General features: G+C 38.4%; 1 long non-coding RNA gene across 1 annotated transcript in view; it reads left to right on the top strand.

The window, feature by feature from the left end:
* LOC129643281 (uncharacterized) overlaps positions 1 to 16,623 on the top strand; it is a 29,465-nt gene continuing 12,842 nt past the window's right edge. The window contains exon 1 of the long non-coding RNA XR_008710216.1: positions 1 to 152. This is a non-coding gene — a long non-coding RNA (uncharacterized LOC129643281). The remainder of the gene's footprint in view (positions 153 to 16,623) is intronic.

Below are 16,623 nucleotides of genomic sequence, written 5' to 3'. Positions count from 1 at the left end.
AATCAAAAACACTTCAAGGAAGCAAAGGAGAGCACAGCTTTAAGATCCCTGGAGTTTTTGTTGTAGAAAACACAACAGTGGAATTTCAGAAGGGCTCAGAGAGGCAAACCTTTAAGATTCCAGGACCTCTGATGGCGGATTTCATCTTCAAGGTAGGACGAGTCTCTTCATAAAATGTCATGCATCAGGGGCCCAGCACATCTTGAATTTGAAAAAGAACACGTTTGTTTGGTTGGCAGCCAATGACTGTTATTATACAGGGTATATGTCATTAATATTTTCACCTTGACAGTCAGTTCTTAAAAAGAACCTCTCTCAAGGTTCTGTTCCTCAACCACAATAGTTAAGAAACAAACTTCACTCTTACAGGGGAATGATTGTTTTGAATTTGTAGTCTCTGGTTGCTGTGTTCAGTTTTAAACCTCTCGATGGAGTTCGGTGAGAATGGTCTGTGGTTAAATGCTCCATGTCTTAAACCACGAGTCTTCTGTTGCTCTCCTTGCAAAGCAGAGCAGAGAAGACAGAGGCCCCTCCCTTACCTTCCTTTCCTGTTTCCTCAGTAATGTCTCATCATGAGCACTTGTCTGGCTGTCACGAGGTCCCCTCACACGTACTCTTCTTTCCTGTGACCAGGGCTCTGTGTCCCCTCTCTTGGGTAAATCGGGGGATCTTATTTCACTCAGAGGACATGAAATGCAGTGGCCAATGTATTTCCAGGTGACACAATCTGAAATTCTTCTTCTTTTTTTTTTTTTTAAATTTTATTTTATTTTTAAACTTTACATAACTGTATTAGATTCTGATACAACCGAAAATACCTAAGACATGCAGAAAGGGGTGTTTCAGAGGATGGTTTTGTCCTATCTATCCCTTTTGGGAAACTCATTCAAAATGGAAAGGGAAGAAAGACAAGCACTCCAATTGCCAGGAATATATTTACCTGTGAGAAGACCCAGTGCCTTCTAAAGAGCTGTTCCGTGTTAACTTGTCAAAGTTTCATCAAAGCATTGGTTGTGCCAGCAGAGAAAGACATTTGGAGTTGGAGGAGAGTTGCAAACTGCTGTCCTGTTTGCAAAGTCAGCCTCCAGTGTGACCAGCCAAGTGTCAGTCTGGGTGGAGTTGTTGTTTTGAAACTTTGGGTTTTAAATTGTCAACATTTAAAAAAATCAAGAGATTTTTATATTAAAATACCAGTGTTCTTTTTTTCCTGCTTCAATTTAAAAATGGGAAGGTCTGACCACCAGCTTGCGTTCTGCCATGGTGATAATTGGCTGCAGCTGGGTAACAGCTGCCTTCTCCACAGGGCGCATGTCATCACTTGCCATGGTCCACACCGGGCCCTCATGTGATCCTGATGTTAAAGGTATAGACATTTATAGACGTTTAAGTTGCCACTCCTGGATGTCACTTGCTATTCCTAGACATTGAAGTGACTTTTGTGTCAGACCCTTGAAGCATCAACCCAATGTTGTTCCTTGACAGCAGCATTGGGAAAGTCTTCTGGGGAAGCCCTAACTGTCATCTCTCTTTCCTTCTATTCTCTCTCACCCATTGTTGTACATAAATTCTGGGCTTGGGTTGCTTCTCTTAAGGTTTTCCCATTTGATGCTAAAGTAGTAAAACCCACACACACAAACACAAACATACCCTCTTAAAAAATTCTCTTTTCATTCCTACTCAGAAGATCTGTATTCCTTTCAAGTCAATTTAGAGACCTCTGACCAAGTAGGAAACATTAGTACAGTGATGGGATGAGAAAAATAGCCACAAAGGTTAAAATTTTATGGAACTGTTTGGTGAAGGTATTAACATGGAAAATGTGTTGTTTATTGACCTCATGCATAAACACACATACACACATAAACTATTTACTTCGAGTGTGTCTGTATACACACACATGTACATATATGAATATGTGTATGTCTGTGTGTATATATATTTTTTAAAGGTTTGAGAGGATATATTCCAAACTGAAAACACTGAGAAAATAGTGGCTATTTTAGAGGGTATCAGTACTTTGGGGGAGTGATCTTAGTTTTACTTATAATATTCTAAAATTTAATTCTTAGAAATACAGTCATATATTATATGTGTAGTTAAAATTGGGCTTTCCCTGGTCATCTCAGCAGTTAAAAAAAATATCCACCTGCCAATGCAGGAGACGTGGGTTCGATCCCTGGCTTGGGAAGATCCCCTGGAGAAGGAAATGACAACCCTTTCCAGTATTCTTGCCTGGGAAATCCCATGGACAGAGGGGCCTAGAGGGCATGGGATCACAAAAAAGTCAGATACAACTTAGCAACTGAAAAACAACACTCAAAAATTACTTTACACCTTTATGTCCAAATTATATATTCACCTCTTAATAGAATGCATTATAGCAGCATGTTGCCACTGTATGAATTTGTACTCAGTGTTCTATTTTCCTGTCTCTTGAGTTCTAATTTTCTCAGATTTAATAAACAATTCTGGGTTTTAACTTCAATTTCTGGAAAGCTTTTGATCTCTCTTGACTAGAAAGGTATTTTTTTAAAAATATATTATTTATCAAAGAGGGTGTTACACACAACTGTCTGACTCATGCATAAATAAAGCCTCACTTTCATGCCCAAACCATTTTCCTTCATGAATGTGGTGTACTTGGTGGGAGAGAATTTGGCAAATCAGAGATGCTGTGATGAAGCAAGAATAATTCTGATGGTTTTCCCTGACTTACAAGCTTGTCCAAATTCTGTGGGTTTCTAGGAAGTATCCTTTTCCATGGGTTACTTTTTTTTTTGGTCAGAGCACTGTAGTACTACCCATCATGTGCTGTTACTAAGATTGGGAACTCTGCTTCTATTCATCTCTCCTTGGCCTATGAGGCAATCAAGTGATGGCTCTCCTAGTGGGAGGTTAAGAATGGGTGTGAGGTCCCTGATGATGGTCAGCCTTGTATTTCACTGTATCTCTTTCCATTCCAATCAACTAAGAACAGCTGATCTTCAAAAAAAAAAAAAAAAATAGGAAGAGCTGGCTTCAACCTGAGAGAGAATGTGAAGACCAGCTCTACCCCACAGTTCAGTTCATCAGATCAGTTGCTCAGTCATGTTCAAATCTTTGTGACCCAATGGACTGCAGCATGCCAGGCTTCCCTGTCCATCACCAATTCCCAGAGTCTGCTCAAACTCATGTCCATCGAGTCAGTTCTGCCATCCAACCACCTCAGCTTCTGCTGTCCCCTTCTCCTCCTGCATTCAGTCTTTCCCAGCATCAGGATCTTTTCCAATGAGTTGGTTCTTTGCATCAGTGACCAAAGTATTGGGGTTTCAGCTTCAGCATCGGTCCTTCCAGTGAATATTCAGGACTGATTTCCTTTAGGATTGACTGGTTTGATCTTGAAGTCCAAGGGGCTCTCAAGAGTCTTCTCCAACACCACAGTTCAAAAGCATCAATTCTTCAGTGCTCAGTTTTCTTCATGGTCCAACTCTCACATCCATACATGCCTAATGGCTAAATCATGGATACATGGACCTTTCTCGGCAATAATGTCTCTGCTTTTTATATGCTGTCTAGGTTGATCATAGCTTTTTTTCCAAGGAGAGAAGAAAGCACTTTCTTTTAATTTCATGGCTGCAGTTGCCATCTGCAGTGATTTTGGAACCCAAGAAAATAAAGTCTGTCACTGTTTCCACTGTTTCTCCATCTATTTGCTGTGAAGTGAAGGGAGTGAATGCCATGATCTTAGTTTTTTGAATGGTGAGTTTTAAGCCAACTTTTTCACTTTCCTCTTTCACTTTCATCAAGAGGCTCTTCAGTTCCTCTTCACTTTCTGCCATGAGGGTGATGTCACCTGCATATCTGAGGTTATTGGTATTTCTCCCAGCAATCTTGATTCCAGCTTGTGCTTCATCCAGCCTGGAATTTCGCATGATGCACTCTGCATGGAAGTTGAATAAACAGGGTGACAATATACAGCCTTGATGTACTCCTTTCCCAAACTGGAACCAGTCTGTTGTTCCATGTCTGGTTCTAACTGTTGCTTCTTGACCTGCATGCAGATTCCTCAGGAGTCAGGTAAGGTGGTCTGGTATTCCCATCTCTTTCAGAATTTTCCACAGTTTATTGTGATCCACACAGTCAAAGGCTTTGGTGTAGTCAATAAAGCAGATGTTTTCTGGAACTCGGTTGCTTTTTTTCTATGATCCAATGGATGTTGGCAATTTGATCTCTGATTCCTCTGCCTTTTCTAATCCAGATTGAACATCTGAAAGTTCTTGGTTCACATACTGTTGAAGCCTGGCTTGGAGAATTTTGATCATTACTTTGCTAGCATGTGAGATGAGTGCAATTGTGTGGTAGTTTGAACACTCTTTGGCATTGCCTTTATTTGGGATTGGAATGAAAACTGACCTTTTCCAGTCCTGTGGCCACTGCTGAGTTTTCCAAATTTGCTGGCATATTGAGTGCAGCACTTTCACTGCATCATCTTTTTGGATTTGAAAGAGCTCAGCTAGAATTCCATCACCTCCATCAGCTCTACCCCACAGAGTGCTGTTAATAATTTCGCTCAGTCCTGGGTACACTGAAATACAAAGGCACCCTTTGCATACAGTTCCTAGATTAGACCTCATTTCATGGATGTCTCCGCTATCTCCAGGAGATAGTGAAGGACCAGGAAGCCTGTTGTGCTACTTCCATTGGGTCACAAAGTGTCAGACATACCTTAGCAACTGAACAACAGCAACAACATGGACTTTTAATAAATGGAAGGTTGAAAACAACTACATTCTGACGTGATGAGTAAAATATGAAGGCATCCATGGGATTCTGGATTATTTTGTGGCTATTGTGCCGAACTTTGAAATCTGGCAACTCACTGCACCAATGAGATGGAATTTCTTTTATTCTACTTTTTCAGAAGCTGTATTTTCATGAACTTTTCTTGGAAAAGTTCACTTTTTCTTCTTCCCAGTGGATTTCTCACTAAGTATCCTTATTTTCCTGAATGATCTATTTCTAGTGGATGATTCTTATTACTCTGTTACTGAGTCACAGTATTTTGTGTGTAAGCCCCTGAGATATTCTTATTTTGCTTCTGCAATACGCGTATGTGGCCACCACGTAGCAGTAGAGAGTCTCGAGCCTGTAGCTGATGCTGTGTGCTTTGATGGTTGGACCCTGAGGCGCTATCCTTTCAGTAAGAATTTACTAAGTATCTGTAAGTAGATGTTTGTGAATATCTGCTTTCAGTATATGTGTATGAGAATAATCTAGTGAAATAAACATAAGTGGCTTTGAGAAAGGTATCTGTTTCCATGGTTAACTATTTTAATAAAGATTGCTGGTGGCTCTTCCCCTCCTTAAAAAGTATGTCCCTCTTCAAGGAAAAAAAAAAAAGTTTTTCTCATAGTCTGAAATCTTCCTTTTTATGTTAGTTGTCTATCTGCTTTCTTCTATTTGGATATTTTGTATTTCTGTAGAAAAATATTTTCTGATTTCTTTTTTTAATGTTTTTTATTGTGGTAAAATGAAAAATGTTTTTATTTCACCATGTTTTACTGTTCAGCCCAGTGACACTAAGTACATTCCTGTTGGTTTTCAGCTGGGCAAGCCTCTGTCTCTGGTCTCCTCCAACCACAGCTCTGGATACTGTGTATGTTTTCTACTTACAGGGTCTCTTTTTTCTTTCTGGGGAGTTATGGCAGCATATCTAACTTACCCAGGGATGAGAGGGTTTGAAACTGTTTTCCTCTCTCTCAAAGAGAAGATTTTAGCCTTGCAGTGTGGTGCGGATGGTGGCTAAATTCCCATGTCCACAGGTGTTTCAAAACACAGCAGAACAGTTTTCAGAGTCGGTGCATGCATTCACTTCCTGAACCTACGGTAACAAAGAACAGTAAACTGGGTGGCTTAAACAATATGTTTGTTGATCTCACAGTTTTGGAGGCTAGAAGTCCAAAATGAAGATGTGGGCAGGACTGATCCTTGGAAGGGATATGAAAGAGAATTTGTTCATGCCTCTCTCTTTGCTTCTTGAATCCTCAGCTTTCCTACCTTTTCTTTACACCACTTTCCCTCTGTCCATGTCCACATCTGTGCCCAAATGTCTCACTTTATATAAGTGAGACAGGCTGGGACCTGGAACCTTTCACTGTGATGATTGCACCTGGACACACCTCTCATATGACAAAATGCAAATAAATTATATGGGGCTAAAAATAACTGTGCATGCACAGTTGGGGCAGATTCTGGACAAAAGATCCAAAGAGACTGAAAAGCCCAACTGCCACTTTTGAAGAGCCTGGAGCAAAACTGGGTGTCAGGAACAGAACTGGGTGTTGGGAACAAGGCAGAGTACTGAGCATGCCCCCTGCACATGCCACTACCTAAGGGATGGACAAACCACCTAAGTCACCCCTCCAGTCTGACCCCCTGAACACACCCCTACCCTCACCCCATTTAAGGATTGCTTCTCGCCCCCTCAGGGTGCAGGGGAATCTGTTGTTTGTTCTCTCTCCCAGCACTGCAGAAGGAACTGCAATAAAGTCTCGCCTGAATTTATTATCTGGCCTCTGATCAATTTCTATTGATCAAGGAGGCCAAGAACCCTGGTCGGTAACATAAGGACACCAGTCACACTGGGTTGGGCCCATCCTAATGACCTCATCTTAGCTTGACTAGACCTGCAAAAACCCTATTTCCAAATAAGATAATTTCTGAGGTTCTGTGAGTTTGAACTTCAATATAACTTTTTGTGGGGGATACAGTTCAGTGTCTAACAGAAAATAAAATCTACCTATCTCATCATTCCTCTCAGCCAGAATTCCATCTCATTTTAAATGTGTGCCGTGAATCACAAAGGTAGAAACATTTGCAATTTATTATTTCTTAAAAAGTGTCCAATTCATCTAATTTTTCAAATTTAACTTTTGAAATGTAATCATAACCTTCCTTTATCACTAAAACAAAACAAAACAAAACAAAACAAAACAGCAACACAAAAAACTCACCTGTACCTATGTCTCTTTCATTCCTAAATGTGTTCTCTGGTTTCTTGTCTAATTTTTGTTTGTTCAAACCATCCAAAGGCTTGTCTCTGAGGTACCTAAGAACTAGATTTTAGTCTTGTTAACTCTCAGAGTTTATAAAGAATTCTATTCATGTAAATTTTAGTTTTTGTTTCTTTTCTCTTTACATGGGTTTTATTTTGGTATTGTATTTTTAATTTCTAGAGTTAAATTCTTAATTCATTTTCAACTTTTGTTCTCCATTAGATGTATTTATGGCTACCAGTCCCCATACAGAAGTTCTTAATTTTGTTGTGCTATAGGTTAATTTTAAACTTTATGTGTAAGCTATTTGTATCCTGGCTAGAAAATCTTTGCTCTATTCTGGATCATAAAAATATTCTTGTATATTTTTGTCTAGAAACATTACTATTTTACCTTTCACACTGAGAGCTATAATCCAACTAGAATTGATACTTGTGTGTGAAGTAGAATCAGTATCTTTTCCCCCATGACTATCCAGTTGAGCCAAAACCATTAGGTAGAAAAGACAATCCTTTCCCTATCTATCTTAAATTCCAAACTATATATGTGGGGCTCGATTTTTACACTCTCTTCTGACCTATTCATCTCTATGCAGCAGTACCATTGTGACTTAATTACTGTAACATTAGAACAAGTCAATATCTGGCAGTGTAATTTCTTCAGCTTTGTTCTTGAAGATTATCTTTAATATTCTTGCCTCCTTTCCTTTCCATGTTAACTTTGAAATATGCTCCTAAATTTTTATTCTGCTGATTTTTATTTGAATTGCTTTGAATCTGTAGGTCAATTTGGAGAAAATTCACCTTCCTATATCGTCTTCCAGTCCATAAATATGGTATATTCATCCCTTTATTTAGTTCTTTTGAGTCTTCTCAATAATGGTTATAATTTTCAGTGTGTATGTTTTGCATATCTTTAATTAATTTCCAAATATTTGATTATTATTTTGATGCTATTGTAAATGTTTTAAAATTTTTTCTATTTGTTTTCTGCTGGAGAATGAAAATCTAATTGGTTTCTATATACTGACATTATATTTTCACTGCATTCACATGTTAATACCAATAGTTTGTGAATTCTTTGGAGTATGTACATGCACAATTATGACACCCACAAATAATGAGTTTGGTTTCTTCTTTTCCAATTGTTGTGTACTTTAAAGAAATTTTCTTGCATTGTTGTTATTGTTCACTCTCTAAGTCATGTCCTACTCTTTGAGACCCCATGACTGCATGCAGCATGCCAGGCTTCCCTGTCCTTCCCTATTTCGTGAAGTTTGCTGAGATTCATGTCCACTGAGTCAGTGATGCTATCTAACCATCTCATTCTCTGCCACCCTCTTTACCTCCTGCCCTCAGTCTTTCCCAGTATCAGGTTCTTTTCCAATGAGTTGGCTCTTCGCATCAGGTGGCAAGTATTGGAGCTTTCTTGCTTTACTTAGGACATTTAGTACAATGTTCAATAGAAGTAATGATTATGTTTTTTTCTTTCTTTCCTTTTAATATAGTGAACTACATTGATTTGGGGATGTTAAACTGATCTTATGTATACCTGTGGCGGATTCATTTTGATATTTGGCAAAACTAATACAATTATGTAAAGTTTAAAAATAAAATAAAATTTAAAAAAAAAAAACTGATCTTACCTTCCTGTAATAAACTTTATTGGTCATTATTTTTTATTAGAATTTATTGTCAGTATTTACTTACAAGTATTTGTTATTTTATTATTAACAAAAGGGTTACCCTTTTATATATTACTAGTTATGATTTTAAATTATTTTTATTTATGATTATTTTTTGGTATTTATGTCCAAGAGAGGTGAGTTTTTTCCTTGTAATGTCTTTGTCAGATCTTGGTGTTAATTTTATGCTAGCTTTACAAAATACATTGAGAAATACTTGCTCTATTCTGTAACAGTTTGTGCAAGTTTGCTGTTATCTAATTAATCAGATGTTTGATTTCCTTATGTGTCAGTTTTGTTTCAAGGAACCTGTCTATTTCAACTAGCTTTTTGAAAGTTATTGACATAGATTTTTTTTATAGTATTGTCTTATTTCTTCCATTATGTAAAGAATCTGTGGTGAGTCTCATTCCTAACATTCATTATTTGTCCCTACTCTTTTTGTTTTTTTCCTTTAATTGTTCATGTTGGAGGGCTATCAATTTTGTTAAACTTTTCAGAGAAGCACTGTTTGGCTTTATAAGGCACTAATATGTAATTTCATTCTCATATCATTAATGTCTGCTCTTGTCTTTATTATTACCATCTCTGTACTTTCTCTGGATTCAATATGCTTTTCTTTTTCCAACTTTTTGAAATGGATGGTTAGATCAGTTATTTTTCATCCAATTTTCCCATAACATACAATTTTAACTCTATAAATTTCTCTCAAAGCATGCCTTAAATTTCATTCCACAAAGCTTAATATAAAATCTTTTCCTTCATCATTCAGTTAAATTGTATTATAATTTTCATAGTGATATATTATTTGACTTATAGTATATTTACAAGTGTAGTGTCCAAGTATGTCAGAATTCTCAAGAAATCACATCATTTTATACCTTAATTCTACTGTAGTCAGAGAACATTATATCATTTCAATGTTTTGAAATTTGTGAAAACAATTTGTGGTAAATTTTGGAAGCGTATGATATATAGTCTTCTGTTGTTGGGCACAGTGTTCTACATATATTAATTAGGTCATGTTTATTAATGGTTTTATTCAAAATTATAGCCTTACTGAATTTTATCTCCTTATTCTGTTACCACATGACATCTGATAAAACTACCACTATGACTGTGGAGGTCTGTATTTTTTCTATTCTTGTCCACTTGTGAATTACGTATTTTGAAGGTTGGTGTTTAGGTACACTAACTTTTAGAATCATTAGCTCTTGTAGTGACTTGACCTTTTTGTCATTGTGAAACTCTTTCTTGAAGATATCTCTCCACTGTCTCCTGGCTTCCATTTATTCTGTTGAGACGTCAGCTGTCAGACTTATTTTTGTCCCTTAGAAGGTAATGTGTCTTATTTGTCTGTTTTCAACCATTTTCTCTTGGTTTTTCATCAATTTGACTATGACGTAATTAGTGACTTTCTTCTGCTTGAGCTTCATGGTACTTTGTGAATCTAAAAAACTCTTAACTTCTTAAATTCCTTAGAAGTCTTTTCTGCCTCTGTAACCTCATCCCATCCCTTTAACTCTCCCTTCTTCCACACACATCTCCTGTCTGGAATTTTTCATTTGATAATTTTACATCTTTTTTTCTGTTTTATAAGTAAGTACAACACACTGTTCTTTTTCAGTCAATTCTTTTTTTAAATTTTATTTTATTTTTTTAACTCTACAATATTGTATTGGTTTTGCCATATATCAACATGAATCCACCACAAGTATACACGTGTTCCCCATCCTGAACCCTCTTACCTCCTCCCTCCCTGTACCATCCCTCTGGGTCATCCCAGTGCACCAGCCCCAAGCATCCAGTATCGTGCATTGAACCTGGACTGGAGACTCGTTTCATATATGATATTATACATGTTTCAATGCCATTCTCCCAAATCATCCCACCCTCTCCCTCTCCCACAGAGTCCAAAAGACTGTTCTATACATCAATGTCTCTTTTGCCGTCTCGTATACAGGGTTATTGTTACCATCTTTCTAAATTCCATATATATGCGTTAGTATACTGTATTGGTGTTTTTCTTTCTTTCAGTCAATTCTTATTTATATTTACTAATAAGCTTTACTGATCATTTCATCATTACTGCTTCCTGCATCTCATTACTTTCTCATGCATTTATATTAGTTCTTTTTTCAGTATACCCTTAAGTAGTTTATTTTTCTAGTCTTTGGTCAAGTTTCTGTCATTTTGTCTCTGAGAAAAACTTCATTTCACTGATTACTGATTGTTAATTTGATCTTAGATTGTTTATAAGTTGACAACTGATCGTTGATTGGTAGTGAATAATTTGGTTGTAGAATTCCAGATTAAAAACTATTGGCCCTTATCATCTTAAAGGTGTTTGTTTTCTTGTATCCATTATTGCCTATGAGAAATATGATGCCATTCTGATTCTCACTCCTTTTTAGGGAATCATCTTTTTTCTGATAACTTTTAGAATTTCTCTTTGTCCTTGTTGTTGCATTTTTTATGTCTGCTCAGAACTTTATGAATATTTTTAGACTGAGTACTCTGTCTTTCCCACATTGCACAGCTCATGGGATCTTAGTTCCCTGACCCGGGATCAAACCTGCACCCCTTGCAGTGGAAGCACAGAGTCTTAACCACTAGACCACCAGGGAAGTCCCTCTGTTCTTTCTCTTTAACTCCATGTAATACTGGCATTTCTGGTTCTGTTGCCCACAAGCTTAATCTTTGTTTTCCCTCTATTTTTCTCTTTGTGTTGCATTCCAGGACTTTTCCTCAATTCACTTATTTGTTCAATCAGTAGAGAAGAAAAGAAAGAAGAAGGGAGAGGACTTGCTGAAATAAAATAACCTGAAAGTGCCTTCTCACACTCAGTGGTGCACCTTCTCTCTGTTAACTAGATTCAGAAAGGCTCATGTGCAAACACTGTGGATGTGTGTATGTTTTGATTTTCTGTAATTGTGCTTTCAGAAGGATCTGCTAAAAGATGCTTAGGGATGTTGTTACTAAAAATGTAAGATTCCTAATTATGTGCCATGTTGTAAGCAAACCCAGATTACATCTCAGTTCCTGTTATCATAGAAATTAAAATCATATGTATAAGGAAGAAAAAATGTTAAACAAACTAAAAACTCTGAAAAAATTGCTACAGATGAACTTATTTGTAAAGAAGGAATACATGGACGTAGAGAACAAACTTATAGATACCAGGCAGGGAAGAGGAGGTGGGATGAATTGGAAGACTGGGATTGACATTTGACAGAATGTGGTCTACTGGAGAAGGGAATGGCAAACCACTTCAGTATTCTTGCCTTGAGAACCCCATGAACAGTATGAAAAGGCAAAATGATAGGATACTGAAAGAGAAACTCCCCAGGTCAGTAGGTGCCCAATATGCTACTGGAGATCAGTGGAGAAATAACTCCATAAAGAATGAAGGGATGGAGCCAAAGCAAAAACAATACCCAGCTGTGGATGTGACTGGTGATAGAAGCAAGGTCTGTTGCTGTAAAGAGCAATATTGCACAGGAACCTGAAATGTCAGGTCCATGAATCAAGGCAAATTGGAAGTGGTCAAACAAGAGATGGCAAGAGTGAATGTCAACATTCTAGGAATCAGCAAACTGAAATGGACTGGAATGGGTGAATTTAACTCAGATGACCATTATATCTACTACTGTGGGCAGGAATCCCTCAGAAGAAATGGAGTGGCCATCATGGTCAACAAAAGAGTCTGAAATGCAGTACTTGGATGCAATCTCAAAAACGACAGAATGATCTCTGTTCGTTTCCAAGGCAAACCATTCAATATCACAGTAATCCAAGTCTATGCCCCAACCAGTAACACTGAAGAAGCTGAAGTTGAACGGTTCTATGAAGGCCTACAAGACCTTTTAGAACTAACACCCAAAAAAGATGTCTTTTTCATTATAGGGGACTGGAATGCAAAAGTAGGAATTCAAGAAACACCTGGAGTAACAGGCAAATTTGGCCTTGGAATACGGACTGAAGCAGGGCAAAGACTAATAGAGTTTTGCCAAGAAAATGCACTGGTCATAACAAACACCCTCTTCCAACAACACAAGAGAAGACTGTATACATGGACGTGACCAGATGGTCAACACCGAAATCAGATAGATTACATTCTTTGCAGCCAAAGATGGAGAAGCTCTATACAGTCAGCAAAAACAAGACCAGGAGCTGACTGTGGCTCAGACCATGAACTCCTTATTGTCAAATTCAGACTCAAATTGAAGAAAGTAGGGAAAACCACTAGACCATTCAGGTATGACCTAAATCAAATCCCTTATGATTATACAGTGGAAGTGAGAAATAGATTTAAGGGCCTAGATCTGATAGATAGAGTGCCTGATGAACTATGGAATGAGGTTCGTGATATTGTACAGGAGACAGGGATCAAGACCATTACCATAGAAAAGAAATGCAAAAAAGCAAAATGGCTGCCTGGGGAGGCCTTACAAATAGCTGTGAAAAGAAGAGAAGTGAAAAGCAAAGGAGAAAAGGAAAGATATAAACATCTGAATGCAGAGTTCCACAGAATAGCAAGAAGAGATAAGAAAGCCTTCTTCAGCGATCAATGCAAAGAAATAGAGGAAAACAACAGAATGGGAAAGACTAGGGATATCTTCAAGAAAATCAGAGATACCAAGGGAACATTTCATGCAAAGATGGGCTTGATAAAGGACAGAAATGGTATGGACCTAACAGAAGCAGAAGATATTAAGAAGAGGTGGCAAGAATACACAGAAGACCTGTACAAAAAAGATCTTCACGACCCAGATAATCACAATGGTGTGATCACTCACCTAGAGCCAGACATCCTGGAATGTGAAGTCAAGTGGGCCTTAGAAAGCATCCCTATGAACAAAGCTAGTGGAGGTGATGGAATTCCAGTTGAGCTATTCCAAATCCTGAAAGATGATGCTGTGAAAGTGCTGCACTCAATATGCCAGCAAATTTGGAAAACTCAGCAGTGGCCACAGGACTGGAAAAGGTCAGTTTTCGTTCCAATCCCAAAGAAAGGCAATGACAAAGAATGCTCAAACTACCATACAATTGCACTCATCTCACATGCTAGTAAAGTAATGCTCAAAGTTCTCCAAGCCAGGCTTCAGCAATATGTGAACCGTGAACTTCCAGATGTTCAAGCTGGTTTTAGAAGACTCAGAGGAACCAAAGATCAAATTGCCAACATCCGCTGGATCATAGGAAAAGCAAGAGAGTTCCAGAAAAACATCTATTTCTGCTTTATTGACTATGCCAAAGCCTTTGACTGTGTGGATCACAACAAACTGTGGAAAATTCTGAAAGAGATGGGAATACCAGACCACCTGATCTGCCTCTTGAGAAATTTGTATGCAGGTCAGGAAGCAACAGTTAGAACTGGACATGGAACAACAAACTGGTTCCAAATAGGAAAAGGAGTTCGTCAAGGCTGTATATTGTCACCCTGTTTATTTAACTTATATGCAGACTACATCATGAGAAACCCTGGACTGGAAGAAACACAAGCTGGAATCAAGATTGCCAGGAGAAATATCAATAACCTCAGATATGCAGATGCACCACCCTTATGGCAGAAAGTGAAGAGGAACTCAAAAGCCTCTTGATGAAAGTGAAAGTGGAGAATGAAAAAGTTGGCTTAAAGCTCAACATTCAGAAAATGAAGATCATGGCATCTGGTCCCACCACTTCATGGGAAATATATGGGGAAACAGTGGAAACAGTGTCAGTCTTTATTTTTCTGGGCTCCAAAATCACTACAGATGGTGACTGCAGCCATGAAATTAAAAGACCCTTACTCCTTGAAGGGAAAGTTATGACCAACCTAGATAGCATATTCAAAAGCAGAGACATTACTTTGCCAACAAAGGTTCGTCTAGTCAAGGCTATGGTTTTTCCTGTGGTCATGTATGGATGTGAGAGTTGGACTGTGAAGAAGGCTGAGCACTGAAGAATTGATGCTTTTGAACTGTGGTGTTGGGTAAGACTCTTGAGAGTCCTTGGCCTGCAAGGAGATCCAACCAGTCCATTCTGAAGGAGATTAGCCCTGGGATTTCTTTTGAAGGAATGATGCTAAGGCATAAAGGAATGATGCTCCAGTACTTTGGCCACCTCATGCGAAGAGTTGACTCATTGGAAAAGACTCTGATGCTGGGAGGGATTGGGGGCAGGAGGAGAAGGGGACGCCAGAGGATGAGATGGCTGGAAGGCATCACTGACTCGATGGACGTGAGTCTCAGTGAACTCCGGGAGCTGGTGATGGACAGGGAGGCCTGGTGTGCTGCGATTCATGGGGTTGCAAAGAGTCGGACACGACTGAGCAACTGATCTGATCTGATGTATAAAATAGATAACTAATAGGAACTTACTATATAGCACAGAGAACTCTACTCAGTTCTTTGTGATGACCTAAATGGGAAAGAAATCCAAAACAGGGGATATATGTATACAAATGGCTGATTTACTTTACTGTATGGTAGAAACTAACAACATTATAAAGCAACTATATGCCAATAAATTAAAAAAAAAGTCTGCCTACATTTTTGTGAACTCATTCACAAGCATGGAATTACCTGTAAAAATGACTCCAGGGAGGATGGTTGAAGATCTTCTGAAATCCCGTTTATGACAAATTTAATTGAAATTCTATCACATCTTAACATTCTGGGAATCTTCATGTATGAGAGTGTGTTGTGATAGATGCATTTATCTACCTAGGTGACTTGTATTCAGCTCATGTTGAAAGATGTGGAAGGCACTGTTTCATTGCATGCAGATACGTTATTACAGTTCTCTTCTGTCCAGACCAGGTTCACTGTGACCAAGGACAGTGTGGTCCGGTTCTTCTTCTACCAGCTGATCAGCCATCAGTGGAGACAAACTGACTTCTTTCCCTGCACTGTGACATGTGGAGGAGGTGAAGCACAGGCTTTGTTCCTAAATATTTAGAGCTCAGATTTAAAAATGACACGTTTGTGTTTTTGAAGCTGACTTTAAAGTTGGTGTGCTAATTAGAGATGTGTAACCACGCAGCATCTTACTCCACAGCCTGGGATGCAGTGGGGTTAATGAACATGCATCTGCCTTATTCTTGAAAACAGGTGAAAACTGGATTTAGAGAACACCCTTTCCTTTGAGCAAAGAACTGGAAACATGTTTGCATGTGTCTCATGGACCCCAAAATAAGAGCAAAGAGATAGGGAGGCTTTCAAATTCTATGTCTTTTAAAATTCTAATCCTTTTTTTTGTTTGTTTCTTTTTTTAAAATTTTATTTTACTTTTAAATTTTACATAATTGTATTAGTTTTGCCAAATATCAAAATGAATCCGCCACAGGTATACATGTGTTCCCCATCCTGAACCCTCCTCCCTCCTCCCTCCCCATACCATCCCTCTGGGTCGTCCCAGTACACCAGCCCCAAGCATTCAGTATCATGCATCGAACCTGGACTGGCAACTCGTTTCATACATGATATTTTACATGTTTCAATGCCATTCTCCCAAATCTTCCCACCCTCTCCCTCTCTCACAGAGTCCATAAGACTGTTCTATACATCAGTGTCTCTTTTGATGTCTCGTACATGGGGTTATTGTTACCATCTTTCTAAATTCCATATATAAGCATTAGTATACTGTATTGGTGTTTTTCTTTCTGGCTTACTTCACTCTGTATAATAGGCTCCAGTTTCATCCACCTCATTAGAACTGATTCAAATGTATTCTTTTTAATGGCTGAGTAACACTCCATTGTGTATATGTACCATAGCTTTCTTAACCATTCATCTGCTGATGGACATCTAGGTTGCTTCCATGTCCTGGCTATTATAAACAGTGCTGTGATAAACATTGGGGTACACGTGTCTCTTTCCCTTCTGGTTTCCTCAGTGTGTATGCCCAGCATTGGGATTG

This window comes from Bubalus kerabau, chromosome 2, assembly GCF_029407905.1.
Source record: "Bubalus kerabau isolate K-KA32 ecotype Philippines breed swamp buffalo chromosome 2, PCC_UOA_SB_1v2, whole genome shotgun sequence".
NCBI classification, from domain to species: Eukaryota; Metazoa; Chordata; class Mammalia; order Artiodactyla; family Bovidae; genus Bubalus; species Bubalus kerabau.
This window is presented reverse-complemented; position numbering and strand designations above follow the sequence as displayed.